Source organism: Neophocaena asiaeorientalis, unplaced genomic scaffold (genome assembly GCF_003031525.2).
Source record: "Neophocaena asiaeorientalis asiaeorientalis breed wild unplaced genomic scaffold, Neophocaena_asiaeorientalis_V1.1 scaffold105, whole genome shotgun sequence".
NCBI lineage: Eukaryota > Metazoa > Chordata > Mammalia > Artiodactyla > Phocoenidae > Neophocaena > Neophocaena asiaeorientalis.
In genome coordinates, this window is record NW_020172162.1 from 2,761,758 (window position 1) to 2,781,533 (window position 19,776).

The 19,776-nt window shown below is 37.2% G+C and overlaps 1 protein-coding gene across 2 annotated transcripts in view; it reads right to left on the bottom strand.

Annotated features, from left to right (window-relative positions):
- Positions 1–19,776, bottom strand: part of PDSS2 (decaprenyl diphosphate synthase subunit 2) — a 246,190-nt gene that overhangs the window by 109,857 nt on the left and 116,557 nt on the right. The gene's annotated exons all lie outside the window — the stretch shown is intronic.

Below are 19,776 nucleotides of genomic sequence, written 5' to 3' on the forward strand. Positions count from 1 at the left end.
AGCTCATGCAGCTCAATAACAAAAAAACAAACAACCCAATCCAAAAATGGGCAGAAGACCTAAATAGACATTTCTCCAAAGAAGATATACAGATTGCCAAAAAATACATGAAAGGATTTTCAACATGACTAATCATTAGAGAAATGCAAATCAACACTACAATGAGGTTTCACTTCACACCAGTCAGAATGGCCATCATCAAAAAATCTACAAACAATAAATGCTGGAGAGGGTGTGGAGAAAAGGGAACCCTCTTGCACTGTTGGTGGGAATGTAAATTGACACAGCCAGCATGGAGAACAGTATGGAGTTTCCTTAAAAATCTAAAAATAGAGCTACCATATGAGCCAGCAATCCCACTCTTGGGCATATACCCTGAGAAAGCCATAATTCAAAAAGAGTCATGTACCACAATGTTCACTGCAGCTCTATTTACAATAGCCAGGACATGGAAGCAACCTAAGTGTCTATCGACAGATGAATGGATAAAGAAAATATGGCACATATATACAGTGAAATATTACTCAGTCATAAAAAGAAACGAAATTGAGTTATTTGTAGTGAGGTGGATGGACCTAGAGACTGTCACACAGAGTGAAATAAGTCAGAAACAGAAAAATAAATACCATATGCTAACACATATATATGGAATCTAAAAAAAAAAAAAGGTTCTGAAGAACCTAGGGGCAGGACAGGAATAAAGATGCAGACATAGAGAATGGACTTGAGGACACGGGGAGGGGGAAGGGTAAGCTGGGACGAAGTGAGAGAGTGGCATGGACATATATGCACTACCAAATATAAAATAGATAGCTAGTGGGAAGCAGTCACATAGCCCTGGGAGATCAGCTCGGTGCTTTGTGACCACCTAGAGGGGTGGGATAGGGAGGGTGGAGGGAGACGCAAGAGGGAGGAGATATGGGGATATATGTATATGTATAGCTGATTCACTTTGTTATAAAGCAGAAACTAACACACCATTGTAAAGCAATTATACTCCAATAAAGATGTTTAAAAAACAAATCTGCCTGCCAATCAATGCAGGGGACACTGGTTCGATCCCTGGTCCAGGAAGATGCTACATGCTGCAGAGCACCTAAGCCCATGCGCCACAACTACTGAGGCTGCGCTCTAGAGCCCGCGTGCTGCAATTACTGTCCCCTGCATTGGCAGGTAGATTTTTAATCACCGCACCACCAGGGAAGTCCCTAAAAACATTTTAAGAAACATTATTCTGAATAACTAGACACTACTTGACACTGTCAACACATAATTATCCTGCTGGTTAACTAGATGCTTTTTATGAGAGGTAGTTAACTAAGTATGTGGTTTCTGGAAACAGTTTAAGCTGGGCTGCTTTCTACCAGAGAAGCAAAGGGCAAACCTTGCTAGGCCTGCTTATCTAGGTCTCTAAAAGTACTTTTTGTTTGGGTATCACAAAAGGGGTTAAAAATACTTGAGAGTACCAAAAAAGCCTAATAAGACATCTGGGTGCTGTGGCTGTCACTGTCAGGGCAGCCTCGGAGGGAATGCCCGTATCAGTTCAGTTTATCAGATGGACAGCTGATCAACATTAAACAGATTTGCTCTGGGCAGACTGAGCTGAGCTTCCTGACATGAATTCCAATGAGAGCCCTCTGCACTCTACCACTGAGCTCTGACATTTTTTACTGTTACAGCTCCCTGGACATATGGGAATCCCTAGTGATGAGCACATAAAGCTGCCTCTAACTCAAGTGACGGCTCATTTCCCCCAGTTGAAGGCAGACATTAATATCCTGAGGAGATCAGACCCGCCTCTCTGACCCCCATCTACCGAAGCAAAATGACTGTCCTATTTCTTCATTTAATAAGCTTTTAATAAAGAAAAGCAAAACCCCCTCTCTGACTGCAGCACAGTTCTACATGAAAAGGTTATACAAATACATTTGATTCTGTGTCAAAGTTTCCAAAATACCTGTCCCCCTCCCTACTGGAGTGTAGATTCTATCACTTGCCCTCCCACAGTGCTCATTCTTTCTGCTGCAGTACAGGAGTTTGGTTCTCTGCTCCGATAATTATGAGCCGTCTCTACATTATGGCAGGTGGAGGATTAAAGAACTGATTACAAAGAGCACGCTGGTGTTTCCATTTTCATTACAAACCTCTTTCTTCGAAGGTTCATCATTTAGCTATGAAATCTGCTACAGGCTCAACCAGACTGGGAGAAATGACAGTCCAGTGAAACCCAGATAATACACCAGAAAATGCTTGGGAGCTACGTTAGAATAGGAGAAAGCTAAAAATATTTGGTGAATTGGAGTTCCCATGCATAGTTTGGTTTTAGGAGGGATGAAAGGAAGAATGTGTGATGGCAAACGAAGAAGACAAGCAGATTTTTACCTGTGAATCTTGGAGATTGTTTAAAAATACGGGGAATCAGAATCATTACTGAACTTTAGTGCTGGGCCCAATACCTATTGGCAGGGCTCTGTGAGTTCTGAATTGTTCATGATAGGAAAGCAAGTAGGGGTTAGGAGAAATGCAAAGGCTGCATGTTAAATGGGGCACAGGAAGCACTGTGGGATGGAAATGTCATTCTGCAAAGACCTCTCCAACTGAATAACAGGAGGCAATGATGTCTGAAAAGGCAACTTTGGCAGGCTTCGTTTCGACCATGAAATGTGTCTAAGGCTAGGAAATGTGAAGGTAAGGTGAGCATAAAGGGGCAAAGATTTGTTTCCTATGAAAAAAGGGTGTCAGGGTATAGGCTATAAAGTGATATGCTTTAAATTCGATTGCTTACACTTGCTGTCTAATCAACCTAGGAATCTAGAGTCATAGATCCTAAATGTTCCCCCAAATATTTTGTGAATAAAAGTAGAGTGGTTCCCCTACACGTTTAAACTACAGACAATAAAAAGCATGACAGGTACTCAGTGTGCACAATTCATAACCTACTACACCCCAGATATTATGATTTTTAAAAAATAGAATCTCATTTAATCTTCACCAAGTTCAGTTACTAACCCTATTTTACAGATGAAGAAATAGATTTCCACAGGGGAAAGAAATGCCAGAGAGCCTCTACAGGAAATACTACCCAAGAGAGGGAAAGACATACAATCTGAACATTAAATGAAAGGAATATTTAAGAATCAAATGGCATTTCTAAATACCACTTTAAACAATTAGATCCTACAAAATACTCTTGTTACCATGCATAAAATTATTTTCAGACTATAGTTCACTGAAGCCTACTTTATCTTCATTTTAAAAACAGCTTTATTGAGATATAATTTATATATCATAAAATTCACCTATTTTTAACTGTACAATTCACTGAATTTTAGTATTTACAGAGTTGTACAACCATCACTACAACCTAATTTTAGAACATTTCCATCACCCTAAAAAATAAACCTCATGCTCATTTAGAGTCATTCTTAATTTAGGCTATTTGTCTTGATTTTAATTTTTCAAGTATTTAAAATTTTAAATGAAATTAATTATAAAGAGCAACAATTATAAAATGGAAATGTCAACATACTTTTACTGAAAAAATATTACAATCTGTGACAAAGAGTGAAATGTCCACATGATATACATGTTCTTCAAAGCCAAATATAAATGACAGATCTATCAGGTATCTGAAAGTAATGCTTGTTTTTAAAAAACTGACTATAAGGTATCTCAAAGGACATATGCAGAAAATGGTATCCATATACAGCTTTCAAGCAAATTACTTTGAAAGACAAATGTATAGTTTGTTTATTCACCAATAAATAAACAAACAAACCAACCATATTACTTTATAATCACACCCCACACCCCAGGCAACCTTTAAGTTTCAATTTCTCCTTTAGTGTGTTTCTATTTACATCCAAAGAAACAACAGAAATGTTCAAAAGGCTGCCACAGGAAAGCTGCAAGGAAAGGAGTAATACATACATAAGAAGTAATGAAAAACTCTGTGAATCACAGTTTAGATGAGATAAAAAGCTATCTACATTTGTTTTTTCAAACTGTACTACTTTATTTAATTCCAATATGGACTTAATGTGTGTTCACTGGAATGAAAATCCATGACTACTGATTTCAAGTGAAACAAGCATGCCATCCAAATTTCTTTTTCATAGAAAGTTGGTACAGGAAGATTAAAAGGTAGGATTAAGGGCTTCCCTGGTGGCTCAGTGGTTGAGAGTCCGCCTGCCGTTGCAGGGGACACAGGTTAACAAAAACAAAAAAAAAAAAGGTAGGATTAAAACTCACCTTTAAAATATCACAGCAATTAAATGGTCTACTTACAAAAATAAATCATACAAGTCAGATGAGAAAATACTCTTACTGTAAAAAAATCAAAACAATACAAAAGTATATTGAGATAAGCTGTTCAGTGTGATAGACGCACTGAAAACGTCGCTGGTCTGAACTGGGATGTCCTTAAGCATTAAAGACAGTCAAATTTTTTTAACAATCTCAATAATAAGTGCTTTATATTGAAGATGTTAAAATGATAATATTTTAGCTATGTTAGTTTAAATAAAATATATTGCTAACATTAATTAAACACATTTTCTTTTACATTTTTAGTATGTTTACTAGCAAATTTAAAATTATATTCCTATGGGGTCCTACCAGGTTCATTATCCCTCCATCTTACTTTCTTCCCCAGAAGTTCTCTCCCTTACAGTTTAGCATATTTTCTTTCAGACTTCTGCTATATGTTTTTAAGATGTTTATAAACATACAGCAAATGCAATGCATTTATAAACAGATCAAATGCCATGCATTTTCCTATAAAAATGAGTTCATACTGTATATATATTGTCCTGTAACTTGCTTTATTCACTTAAGGTAGTTTGTAGAATTTTCTTGTCATTACATATGGGACTACTTAATTCTTTTTAATGATAGATATTTATGGATATACCATAATGTTCTCCAGACCCATTAATAAATATTTAGGTCATTTCCTATTTTCTCATATTATAAACAATATTTCAGTGAACATCCTCATACATATATCTATGTGCATAATGTGGAAGTATTTCTGTAGGATAAACCCCCTAAGAAGTGAAATTGCATTAGATATTGCTAAACGGGCTATTCTACTTTCAAAATAAAAAGAAAAATGATCTGGTTTGTGGCAGTCCATAATTTCTTCATGAGTCTCTGAAATGACAAGGACATCAGCTTCATGTCAGAGACTCAGGGAAGAAAAACAATTCTAAGCTATGTCCTGAAGTCAGCCCAGACTTAGCCAATTGATTATTGTGGTGAACACCTTTTGGGTGATCACCCTGATAATGATTCCCTTTTCTCTGGAAATGCTGCCTCCTCATCCCCTACTGAGATCATAACGTGGGTAGTAGCTCTCATGTCTCTTCTATGTGGCCTCAGTCTCCCCTACCCTGGCTGAGTGACCTAGAGCTGAGCACCTGGCCTAATGAAGGGCACTCAGATTCTTTCTTCAGGGAATCTGAAATTCAGGTTTGTCTGGGAATTGCAAAAGGCAATGCTCCAAAGCAGCATTTATGATCTTCAGATATTCAAGCATCATACTCAAGTATGCAGTCATTTCTGCATATACCACATATACTCTTATGTATTTAAGGTTTTCTTTAAATCTTATCTTCAAATTCTCTTTTAGGATTTGTTTAGAGACACCTTATGGCAAAGAGCTTAAGAGTGCAGATTCTGTAGCCAGACTGTCTAGATCCATCTCAGCTCTGCCATTTATTACCTGTGTGATCTTGAACAATTTGCTCAACCACTCTCAGTGCCTAGTCTTTTCATCTGTAAAATGGGGATAACAAAAGCACATGTCAGTGTTGTGGTCGTCCAATGACTGTATGTATACTTCTTAGAACAATAACATCACATAGTAAGGGCTCAATAAACATTAACTATTACTGCTTTTAAATCAATTCACCTTTCAATTAAAGCTTGAGAGGAAACTTTATAACCCAATTATCTCATTAGTACATGTCAGGAATGAGGCACCTACAGAGCAGCAAGACCTGAACCTGTGGTGACAGGGAGTCATCCATTACAGTACCACAGGCATTCTTACAGGGGCATCCTGGGCTTTGTATAGACCACAGAGTCCCCGGACTTCTGGGTGCCTCCCTTGGTGACGGGCAATCCTTTCCTATCTCTCTAGTTCAATCCCCACTCCCTACCCCTGTCCAGCCCTTGAAGTTCTTCTATGAATCTTTGTGAAAATTCACTGATCTAGACTAACACATCTATATTACAGATGAGGGATCAGTAGATTGAAAAGGTCTACTGAATTACTTAAGCTCCCATGGGTTGTAGATATTAGAACTAAAATCCAGGTGCCCTAACTCCCATCCTGTGTTTTTTCTTCTACACTCATTAAGTTTGTTTTATGAGCAAAGAAAATACTTTTTTCATATTGATATTTCACCTACTTGAAAAGAAAACTGCTAAGAATTGCAAGTAATCTCAACGGTTGGGCCAGGTACAACTCCAGAAAGGTGGTAAGCTTGATTTCTGTGTTCCTATCTTCCCACAACACTTGAAGTATGTGTCTTCCTATTCTAATCTTGCCTCCTCACATCAGAACCTTTGGGAATAATTATGAGTTATTTATATTTTATGATGAATTAAGTTTATCTAAATAGTGACTTTTGTTATCAGAAAGCTCTAGTTTTAAATCCTGGCTTCATTTCCTATGAGCTGCAAAACCTTAACAAGTTATTTCATCCCTCCCAAATCTCGGTTTTCTCTTGTTTGAAAATGGGCCAAACAACAGGTATTCCATATGACTTTTGTAAGCAGGAAGTAAACTTCATTCATTGAGCAAGCAATAAAGATTTATGGAATACTAACTATTGGCTGGGTAACAGACAAGACTTTTTCCTAATTACACTGATTGCTTAAACGGGTAGACAGATAATGAATGTCTTATTTTTTTTTCCCATTTTTACATTTACAAAATGGGACTAGTTCTCTAGCTCTATTTATTCATTCAAGAGACATTTAGTAAGTACTTGTTACCTGACAGGTACTACGCAGGCACGAGGAATACAGAGTAGGCTAAAACATGGTTCCAGAAACCTATACTATTGTGGGAAGGGGCTTGACATGGTTCTTAGACCTTTGAAAGCCAAACACAAAATTTAGGACTTTTTTCAGAAAAGAATTATAATGAGGACCTTGGATGCCCATCATCCAATTCTGCTGTCTCAGTTACAGAGGCAGAAATCTAGGTCCAGAAATTTTAAGTACTTTATTCAAGGCCATACAGGCAGTCATCCATTGTATCTAGGGGTACAACCTTTATCTTCTAATCTTTTCTATATATAATGCTACCCCAAGGAGCAGATAAAATAATTTAAGTGTAAGTTTTCTAGATGGAAGTTTCTCAAAAAATTTCTGTTTAGTGACAAAATCAGGTGGCACAGAATAATCATTCTTTTATTATGCTGGAATGTATATGTTTCAGAAATTATAACTTCTTAGTGGTCTTTCAGATATGTATATGGTATGCAGATATTCAATATACAGAAATTTAAAAAAATTGAACTAGCATTTGACAAGCAATCTTAAAAATCAATTAATTTGATTACATGGTATTAAATAATCAAAGAGGATCACAGAGATGAATTTCATAATCCAATCTGTGAAATTTTTCTTTTTCTGCATAATAAACAGAAATAGATATATTTGAAAATAGCTCCCGATCACCTCAGAAAATACATTAGCTTTACAAAATATGTTAAGTTTGCAAATGTTGGCTTCAAACCCCAAATAGTTCTGAGCATAAGTATCTGGTCTTTATAGAGACTTCTAAGACGACGTTACTTTTGGTTGCACCCCAGTGATCGCTCTCTTTCCCTGTATGTAACCATGACTTCTCATCCTGGCCTTCTGGATCCACAGTGCTCACCTCTACTCCTGGAAAGGCAAGTGATATGCTTATTTAAATATGCACACATTTTAAGAACATACTTTTTAAACAAACAACTAATAAAATGTACTTTCAAAGAATGGCCAAATGTGCACATGGCTCTGCCAGTCTTGTATATTGTGAGCTCTGATGTGCCAGGCATTGTGCTTGGCGCTGCCTTTACCCTGTAAACACGGTGGAGTACTGTTCCCAAGAAGCATAAAGCCTGGCAGGGACAAAAAACATAAACAAAAACAACAAAACCAGAAACAGACATCTGAATATGCCCCCTGTTCACCCCAGAAAATACATTAACTTTGCAAAGGGATAAAACTATATATCCCAATCAGGAAACATTTTATTCATGCTTTCAACTGAAATACAAGGTAGCATCTTAAAAGGTCTGGACTTAAAGAATTAAATGAAGGGAATTTCCTGGCAGTCCAGTAGTTAGGACTCCGCACTTTCATTGCCATGGGCCCGGTCAGGGAACTAAGATCCTGCAAACCGCCCGGCACGGCCAAAAATAAAAAAAAGAATTAAATGGAGACCTTGAAGCTCATCTAATATACTTTGAACTCATAGACAAGCACTTCTACTCTATAAGACCTTTCAGTAAGCAAGCAGTTGAGAGTGTGGCTGCCTATATTATTGTGCTTATTCTGAGCAAACTCTGCAATGCCTAACTATCCAAGTAATCTGATTTTTTCCATTTCTTGTGGGCTTTGTCTTGCCTTTTATGTCTTTATACGTTTCCACATTTAATCATCTTGGCACTCTGCTACCATTATTATCTTCCCCACGCTCTGGTCTAGTTAATTCTTATGTCCACAGTATGATTTTCTTAAAGGAAACCAGCTTCCTTTCACTACTCTGCATTTTTAGACGTTCCTCCAATCAAGTCCAGTCACTTAAAGAGTAATCGAAGCCTACGGTAATCATTTAAAAAACACTGATGACTCTTCTTATAAATGTGTTTGTAAGTTTAAAAAATAAGAAGGTTGTAAGGAATAAGATAAACCTAAAATATCTGAGTACAAGTCACCAAATTCCCTTATTAAAAACCTTGCTGAAGAGATATGGGAGCATATGTATATGTATGACTGATTCACTTTGTTATGGAGCGGAAACTAACACACCATTGTAAAGCAACTGTACCCCAATAACGATGTAAAAAAAAAAACAAACAAAAAACCTTGCTGAAGAGATATGGGAGCATATGTATATGTATGACTGATTCACTTTGTTATGGAGCGGAAACTAACACACCATTGTAAAGCAACTGTACCCCAATAACGATGTAAAAAAAAAAACAAACAAAAAACCTTGCTGATAGTTGATGATACCAAATGGTTCACAAGCTAATTTGGAAGTCGAAGATCAGTAGAATGTAATAAGAAAGGAGAAAGAGTCATTTAATAAACACTCACTCAATTCAGATTATATATAGTCCCATTACAGTAAACTAAAATATGTTAACCTTAATATATGTATTTCACAACCACATGAAATAGCTCATTCCTGAGTTAATTCATGGGGGGAAAAAACTTTAAAAGCAAAATACTTTGATTATTTGTAATTTAAATGAGTCAGAACAGGTGAAAATTGAGAAAACTGTTAACCTGGGTTATGTGATTATCATTATTCTCAATAAAATTATTAATAGAATACCCACTATGTGTCAGACCCCAGAAATAGAAAATTATAAGTGTTTTTGGTCTATCCCTGAGTATGTATCGAAGTATGAGTGTATATGTATTCTTTCTCTTAAAGTTGTTTAAGACATGGTCTCTGCCCTGAGGGCTCACAGTTTAGTTGGGTATAGATCACAGTGACACAAAAAAATTTAACAAGGAAACTCTATAGCATCTAGTAAATGTAAAATGAATGCCACAGTCTGTAACTGCAGTAGGGATACACAGCGATGATCACTGAGGATATGGGGAAGTCATGGGAAGGCTCCATGGAAGAGGTAACAGGAGAGCTGACTTTTCTTGATCAGTGAGAGCAAGGATGCTGCTGCTCACACCCGCCATGCCAATGCCATGTGTGGCTGCCACAGCGCTGCTGGGGGTGCGTGTGTGGGAGGGCAGGGGCGGCTCTCCAGTCCGCTTGCTGATGCTACTGCTGCTGCTGGTCCCAACAGGGCTCACTGCCCCTGCCAGACAATAAACAAAGTCGACAGCTGCCATGGAATGGTTCGAGAATGGCTGCAGCCAGCAGACAGAAACGGGAATATGGGCGGAGCGTAAGTTTAGGACAAAGGCTTGGGTGTCTCCTCTCAGACAGGGCCTGAGAGGAAAAGAAATGAGAACAATACAAGTAAGGAGGAGAAAAGTCCAGGAACATTTATCCTCTGGCCACAGTACCAAATGGCTTGGATAAATTAAGGAGAACGAAATAATGGAATTGCTACTATTTGCCCAAAAGTCATTTTCACCCAGAGACAAAAGAAAATTAACATGCTTCTTATTTATATTTTGCTTAAGTAAGATTACCTAAACCAAAGAAATGTGAATTAACAGTTGGGTCTTAGAAACTGCAGTAAAATATTCACTGCCAATTAATTATCAGAATGTCAAGTCATTATACTACCTAATTTCACCAGCATACTTTCATCTGGACACAAGTGCCCAGCTTGTGGTCTAAAACAGAGGCCTACATATTAATCAAAGTGAAGTGACAGAATTAACTCAGATTGAAAGCAGAGAAATGAATAAGCTAACTTAGCCCTTTGTCTTCAATCTCATTCTAAAGAGAAGAATGCAGTGAAGACTTTATCAGGGGAGGTGATACAGAGAACACCCTGGCTTGCCCTTTTATGAAGCCCTCTTGAAAGATAAAAATGTACCCACAGTTCAGCCTCACTGGGTCTTAGGTTTAGGCAATAATTTAGATAGTTCCTAATTGAACTGCCTTCTGCTGTAAAGGTCTTGCCCTTCTCCATAGGAAAGGACTAAGCCAGGAGTCCCGAGAGAGGGGCTTGAGAGGGGATTGCTGGTGAAGTTTTGGTGCCCACAGAGAGAAAAGGGCAGGATGTTGGGGTGTTCCTCAGGGGGCTAAAGGTAAGTGGCTGTCATTCTGAATCCCTGCTAATAGCCACAGTTCAATTTCTCTGTATTTCTACAAACACTTTATAGTTATTCGAATCATATTATTAATGGCATATCTTGAGTAATTTTATGGTACTACCTTTTGTTGCATATTTTTCATGTTAAATTATCAATTATGAACATTTATTCATATAATATTTGATTTAAATCCTAAAGCAAGATCTAGAGTAACCTACCCAGCAATATCTGGGTATATGTATATACATATGTATATATGTATATGGTTTTTACTGATTGATAATATATTAAAGTCAAAAGAAAATTACATTAAACTTTGCTCATTACAAAACACATTTAAAATTCAAGTTCATTTAGAAAAAAATAAGCATGTTTTAATATTCTGCTTCTTTCTTCTCTAAAGCACAATTTCGATAGGATCTAGGGTAAAAAAAAATGAGTAAAACACAGTACATTCCTTGAAGGGTTTGTAATCTGATTATGTGAAAGACAAAAGCAGATAATGTCAACAAAGCATGGTAAATACACTGCAGTTATTAAGAATATGAGTTTGGAGTAAGAAAGACCTGGTTTAAATCCCAGATCTGCCACTTACGGCTGTATGATCTTGGCTAAATTATTTAATGCCCCCAACCTTTACTGTCCTCATCTATCACTACTGGCCCTTTAAGACTGTTGTGAGACATGAATGAGGTCACATGCGTAAAGTGCTTTCAACACCATGCCTGGCACATGGTCTGTACCCAGTGCATGGTAGCTATTACTGCTGCACCACTAATATTTGTATAGTCTTATGCACAGTGTGCTATGGGAGCCCAGAAAAGGGATACTTAGCTTAGCCTGGGGATCGGGGAAGGTTTTCTGGAGAAGATGAGAGCTAAGCTGTGTCTTAAGGAATAGGTAAGAGTCAGATGAAAAGAAGTAGGAATGGCATTCCATGCTGAGGAAACAGCACAGTATACAGGGCACTGCAAATATTTGGTATTTGCTGGCAGGTCTAGTACAAGAATAGATGTCACTCAGTTCCCCCTTTCCTTGGCATCCTATAGCATAGCTGCTTCTTTCTCCACATAGTTTACCATCTATCCTCCCCAGAAATACCCAGCCTACCCCTGACAGCTACGTTGGCTTTGTCCTCTAAGGATAATTCAGCCTTACAAAGAAAAGCAGACCAGGCCTCTCTAGAACCTTACCAGAACCTGCTCTTTCCCTTTGTGACATGAGAAAGGGTAAACTGCAGAGGAATGTAGCTGAGTTGGAGAGTCTGGGCTCTGGAGTTAGACTGCCTGGGTTCAAATCCTGGCCCCATCACTATCACTCTGGGCAAGTTGCTTCACCTCTGTACTTCAGTCTTTTCTCTCTGCTAAAAGGGGATGATAATAATCTCTTAGGTTGCTGTGAGGATTCAGTGAGTTAATACATGTAAGAAAATTAGAACAGGGTCTGGCTACTAACAAGGATTAGCTATTATAAACTAACAAAATTAAAATTCCATGTTTCATGGGCAGGACATCCTTGAGAAAGTAGAGAATGCACTAGATTAGAAATGTCATCTGTGAGGGGTGGAAGGAAGAAGGGAGAATAAAAGGGCAAAAAGAAGTATAATATTTACTGAGTACCTACTAGGTACCAAGAGTACTACATTAAGTGCTTCATATGTTTTTCCAAATGATCGTTATAACAGCTGTGCTAGGTAGGTAGTATTGTTCCTATTTTTATACATGAGTACACTGGGGCTCAGAAAGATCAAGAAATTTGCCTAGATAAATGGACAGAATCACAATTCAAAACCATGGGTGGACGAATACAGAGCCATGCTCTCTCAAACACCTACTTCTCTTCACCAGAATGGTGAAAATGGGCCTCCATCTTCTTAGCTTGAAAATTATGATATCAAACTTCACATTGCTAAGAAGAAACCTGAGAACTGCCTAAGTTTTCACATGGTTTTTTGGGCCTACTCCAGGAAATATAAACATTTGTTCATGTTCTGATTTCATGTGTTATATGCTGAGGACTCCATTTCATAAAGATCATGAACTATAGGATATAAATCAAGAGTACATTTCCTTGTCTGAAGTTGAGAGCATATTACAATTATACAATGGGTAACAAAAATATTATTCTTTAGAACTCCAATTTTACATTTTCAGACATAAACTGACTAGGCCTACATTTGTTTTATAACATGAGGCAGGCCCAATTCTAATCTTTAATTTACATTTTAATTCCAAGCTTAAATATTCTGTAAGGTGTTCTGTGGGTTTTTAATATCCTTGAGATTCATAATTTCATAGTAATTTGGCTCCTCAGGTATCGTTTTTTCTATCAAAGAATATAAATTTCTTATAACAAAATGAGAATAAAGTTAGGAAAAAATAAAGTTAAAGAAAACCATGGGAAAGGTGAATAATATCAGACTGCCTGTCTATAAAGCATTAACTTCATGAGCTGAACCCAGAAGTATAAACTACAGTCTTACAGATCTTATACATACCTAGGAGCTTTGCATATTGTCACTTCTTTGTCAATGGAGATGTCTTTTTCAAGTGTGGAGGAAAATCAATCTCTCTCTCTCTCTCTCTCTCTCTCACACACACACACACACACACACACACACACACACACACACACACACACACACGGGACCTGTCACATATTGGTCCTGTATTGAAAAAAAGAGCACCAGTCCTCGGGGGAAGCTTCAAATACTCTAAGACAAGAAGCTGCAAAGGGGGGTTGGGGGGCAGAGGAGAGCAGACAATCCTCTACAGAGATATTATATATATATACATACAATGTTTTTAACCTAAAATATATAAAATTTTTTTCTTTAATTACAGTTTCCCATATAACCATTAGTGGGTTCCAGTGATGTAAGCCATATTTATTAGAAGCAGCATGTCAAATAGGAGTTGACAATTACAGTCTCTATCAATACATATTATGCCAGATGGTAATGAGCCATCCACAAAGGGCTAGCCATCCAAAATAATCACGCCGCTTTCCAGAGAAATGTCGAAGAGGTTATGGTTTATTACACAGTGCTCATTAGATATACAGTGGCAGCATTAGCAATTTTTCCTTCATTTGTGTCTCATTTAAGGATCTGCCCCCACAAGCACAGTCAAATTAGTATACAAGGTTAAAACCATTATGCTCAGAAAAAAATTAAGTTGCATTCTATTTTACAGTAATGGTGGATCAAAGGTCCTTGGAATCTATTATTTGCGAAACCATTATCTAACACAGAATATTAACAAAAGGGAAAAGAAAAGCAATGCCCTGGCAGCACAGCTTTGACAGGAACAAAGACAGACTGAAATAAGCAAACACCACATTACTTAATTAAGTATCCCTTAAAAAAAAAAAAAACTATTTAAAAAATAATACTAAGGTTGTGACATCAACTGACAAAAGTCACAAAACTAAAGTTAATGAAGAAGCACCAACCTATACTTTGAAATGCTTTGTTCACCTATCAACTTATTTTAAACATTTTTTTACACTGCCTTTGTGCACAATTTGGTAATAAATTCACTTATTGCTATAAAGTATTTATTTTCTTAAAAAGATAACCTAGGTTATCATCTTTGTGGCAAACCCACATTTATTAATATTTAATAAATTGGAAATTTGGATAAAACTATTATAGCTGGAAAGATCTGGTCAAAAAAGCAAATATTGGAGTAGGTAACAAAAACTAAAATAGATACTACTAAAAAATAGCTACTTAATGGATTTTGTTAAATCATCAGATAACTGATTAGTAGCATCTGAATTACTAACAGAGTAAACAGTTGTAGCAAAGAGATCTTTTGAAGAGATTTCTAAAGTCCTGCTTGGTTGTTAATAAAATATTACAGTTAATTATAGTTAGAAGGATAATATTTCAAATATACTTTCCCCATATTTTATTATTAACAGACTGTAATTGTAGTGGATATTCAAAGATATCTTGCTTTCATTTAATGAACATTTATTTAGTGCCTGCCACATGTCAAACTGTGTGACAGGTTCTGAGAATTCGTCCCAAAATGGGGAGATGGGGGCAGAAAACTATAGCTGTTTCCTTAAGAAGCTCATGGACAGATCAGTGAAGGATTCAGACAGGAAGTGAAATGATTTCAATCCTAGGCAACAACTACTATCAAAGAAGTAAACACACGCAGGGGGCCAGGGGAGCCCAAACCTTGCTGGAGTAAGGGAAGTGTTCCCAAAGAAAGTAACACCTAAAGTGGGACCAAAAGGATAATTCTACCTAGTAGAGAACGAGGGGGAGAAATACACTGAGAATGTGGAGAAGTGGGGAGTGAGGGTGCTGAAGTGGGATCATTTACCTCAGAGAATCAGAAAATACAGTTTTAAGGAATCTCTTTTAAAACCCGATCCAAATTAGAGGAAAATATCCCAACACTGGAATGATGGACTTTATGAAATAAAGTCAGCAAGGAAGGTCTAAGAAGTTCAAATGATCATGTTAAAAAAAAAAAAAAAGGTATCTTAAGGAAAACATTCCCTGGTTAGGTCCATGTATGATTCATCAAATTTCAGAGTGAATAAAGGTATCATCCATTTAATGTTAACTCTAAGTCCAACTGAATAACTTGCCATGACCAAGTTTTGAATTTCACTGGCTGTTCTAATTGTCCTTTACCCCCTCAAATGAGAGAAGTATCCTTGTGTCTTTCCTCTTAAACTGATAAAAGTATGAGCTATAATATACTAGAGTCTAATATATGTGTGTCTACTCTCGAAATATGTGTAAAACATAGCAAACTTTTAGAGGGAAGAGAACAGAATTATTTAATTCTTTTGGTATGGTACCCACTACAGTTCAGTTATAATCAGACACCCACAAAAATTTGTTGTTGCTGTTTTTTTTTTTTGTTGTTGCTGTTTTTTTAACAGAAATGCCATTATGTCCTAATACAGCCTCTATACATAGCTATGGTCTAGTATATAATGAATTCATGAATGGATTGTGGCATCATGATAGTAATAATTCATTTCTTCCAGAGTATAACAGATATCCTGTTTTTTGAGTATCGTGATATTTCTAAACTAGGTCCTATAAATCTATGCTGATTTAGATTCTTATGTAACAGTCATTCCCCCTTTCTAAATAGTGTTTCAATTCAGTAGTATTTGACCTTCCAAGATATTCAACTATTGAACAAACATAAGTAAAGATTCCAAAGATTTTTAAAAACTATACATAAGATGATATCTATAACTGTGTACATATTATGTACATACAGTTTTGTGTAAATGGTTGCAGCAGCATCATTCCTGACTTTGAATTTTGCTTGGCTCAATTTTCTTCTGTCAGGAAAAGCCCCAGCTGAAGAACATCAGAAGTCACAAGCGGTATAGAGCATCATGAGATGGTAATTGTAATACAACAATAAGAAGTCATTATTGTTAAACTATAGAAAAGGAAAAAGCAATGGGGCCCCAAACTGATTATTTATTGCTCTAAGTTCACATCATTACTATGTGGAATTATGAGCTGCAAGGAACAAAACAAAAATGAGACTGCTGAAGGTGCATAGAGAGAAGAGCATGGGTGGCCCACTTCACGAGGGCATCCAGGGGTCCTGCTGGAGCGGCTGTTTTGTCAATGTCCTTTCTTCCCACCATTCTCAGGACTGTAATTGATTCATTTGCTCTCACCTCTGCCTTATTCTAGAGTTTAAAATGGTTTAGATATTACTAGATGATGTTCAATAACAGATAAAAAGCACAACCAGTGGGCTTCCCTGGTGGCGCAGTGGTAGAGAGTCCGCCTGCCGATGCAGGGGACATGGGTTCGTGCCCCGGTCCGGGAAGATCCCACATGCCGCGGAGCGGCTGGGCCCGTGAACCATGGCTGTTGAGCCTGCGCATCCGGAGCCTGTGCTCCGCAACGGGAGAGGCCACAACAGTGAGAGGCCCGTGTACCGCAAAAAAAAAAAAAAAAAAAAAAAAAAGCACAACCAGTAGATGTGGGGAAAACATGAGACAAGAGTGTAACAAGAGATGAAGTATGCTAAATTGAGAAAGAAAGGCACAAAATACAAGGGAGGGGGGAACACAGAGCAATAACAGTCTGAATTACAGACTTTAATGAAGCACTCAGAAACAGAGCCTTTTTCTGTGTGTAGCAAACCTGCTATTTTATCTCAAAATGTTAAGACGTTTGAGTTTTAGGTGTGATGACTATGCATCACCAAACCAAACACAGTACATAGATTAAAACCTTTCCTGACCTCCCAGTTTTAGGAAAGAAAGGAATTCTGTTTTGGAAACCATCAGGGCTTTGGGTTACATCTCTAACTCCTATTCTACGGGTGCAAATAAAAGCTTCTGATTCACCATTTACAACAGTAACAGAGGGGCTCATGTTTTACTATTTGAAAATGGCACTAAATTAGTAACGATCACCATTTGTATAGCAAAAATGTTTGAGCACTTATTGCTTGATAATACACTCTAAGTCAGTGGTTCCCTGTCTGGATTTCCTAGATCTTTAAGGATTCTTCACAGAAAGAATTCTTCAGAGAAGTGAGTTATTTTCCCCTTTCCAAAATGTCTAAGGAAAGCCATTCATTCACCCCTGGATAAAGGAACATCTATTAATAAAAAACATCAATTTCCTTTAGTTCTGTACTCATTAATAAGATGTGATAGTCGTGGTTATATCTTGGTCATGAGGCACCCAGTTACAAGTGTATCTGATAAAATGGAAAATCAAGTAATCATTATTTTACATATAAAGTGTGTTTGGTAAACAAACTCCTTTACAGAAGGGCAGGAGAACAACAAAAGGAGTCCTGAGTGGTGAAAAGGCTGAGAGGTTATCATCACGAAGTCTATGCTGGCTAACTTCCCTCTACTTTTCCTTGGCCACCCCCTATCACCAAGGTATTCTAAGAGACAGCGGCTGTCCACTTCAATAACACATCTAACAGGAGGCCAGAAGAGGTCAGTGGAGAGCAGTGCTGGGCACCCCATCCTCGCACCCAGACAGCTGGGCTCTGGCACATCTCAGGTCTCTGTTTACTCAAGAGGAAGAAGCCAAAAAGACAGAATAAATCCTTACACTCAATTTTTCACTTTGTCACGATCAGAGATGACTTTAAGGCTGTTGTAATGTTTAACTTAAAAAAGAAAAAAAGGTTTGAATTAGAAAACAAAGAAATTCTCCTGTGACAACGTCCCAGCTTCTACATTAATTCTAAAACAAACAGGAGAGTGGAACAATTAAACATGTTGCTTTAAATGTTTTAAATATTTAAATATAAATTTTTCCTCTAACTCCAGGGAAGTGTAAACGAAATAGAAAGCTCTTCCTCCATCAAGAGCCGAAGAATTAGAAGGAAAAAGGCTTTTAGTTACCAGTTCTTGTGTTTTTACTTCTCTCTAAGGAAGTTCCCTCACTGAAGGCTCATCTATAAGGTACAGAACCTAAAAGTGAGCCCTAGTCCTTCACAGAGGGGCTACTTTCCCATCAAAATGGAGGTCATGGTCTGCGGCATATTTATCGAGTATAAACTTGCAGTAGTGTACTGGCACAGAGAGAATGGCAACCACAAAAGACTATGTAGTGCCTGACTTTAGGGGCTTTATGAATCTAAGAGTGGAACCAATAAAATTAGAAAATGCTAAGGAAGGACCTAAAATGGGTGGATTACAGAGAGGTCCATGTTACCTTGCCTACCCTTCTAAGTATTCCTGAGGAAGATTAACTTCTAGCCAAAGCAGTATAGATAAAACAAAATTTGCATAAGGTACCTTTGAAAAATAACAAGTTGCCTATTAAACACTGTAGGTGTGTCCAAAAAAAAAACAGCTTTTGCAAAATTGAAGCCATAAATTGACTTAAACCCTATTAATTTAGTACTATTCCATTTAAATTCTCTGACAACTGATTTTTCAGCTTATTGTTTTTGTTAAATTAAAACTGATCTGGCCTCTACAAAAAGAGATAAAAAGTAAATTCCTATTTCTAAAGTTCTGAAGTGAATGACATAAAATTAAATACAGAGATGCATTTTAAGTGCTAAGTATCCTTCCGCTGTTGCCAGAAAACAACTAACAAAGGGGAGGTAAGTAATTTCACAGCCCTATTTTCTCACTCTCCTTCACTGAGTGAGAAGTGAGTTGTTTGCATGGCATAATAAGCTGTAAATTATAAACATTTTTACATTACATAGCCTGCTGCAAAGAGAAGTCTGCCAGCTTTCTACTATATTGGATAGGGTTCAAGTGATTAACTACAGCTTTGGAAAGAAGGGGTGGAAACTTGTTTTGCGTCTCAGTTTGTTGGTTCTCTTATGCATAGATTCTAAAAATCCGTTACATCATTATTTGCAATGAATATGTAAGTTATTCATTGTAATTATAGTAGGGTAATAGAAGCTCCATATTACTGCAGAATGTAAATTACCCATGGACGGCAGCAAATCTTGTAGGTGCATAATTATCCAAGTATTTCCTTGAAACCGTGTCTCCAATGAGTATGAATGTAATGGTTTTTAATACCAAAATTTATAGCACTGAGCATTTCAGGACTAATGACAAATGAAGTACACTTTGTTTTTTGTCTATAGGGGAAGCCCATTAGACAGAACATCTATGTAGGGCAGGTCTATTTAAAAACATGGTTTCTGTATCAAAGAAAACATACAGATATCTGTATTCCCAATAGATAAAAGAGTAAAGGAAATGTGCAATAAAAGAGGTATAGCCTACAAACCTAAACGTTTTTATTTTTAAACTGTATAGCACACCATGATCCACATTCAACGTCTAAACAAAAGCAAA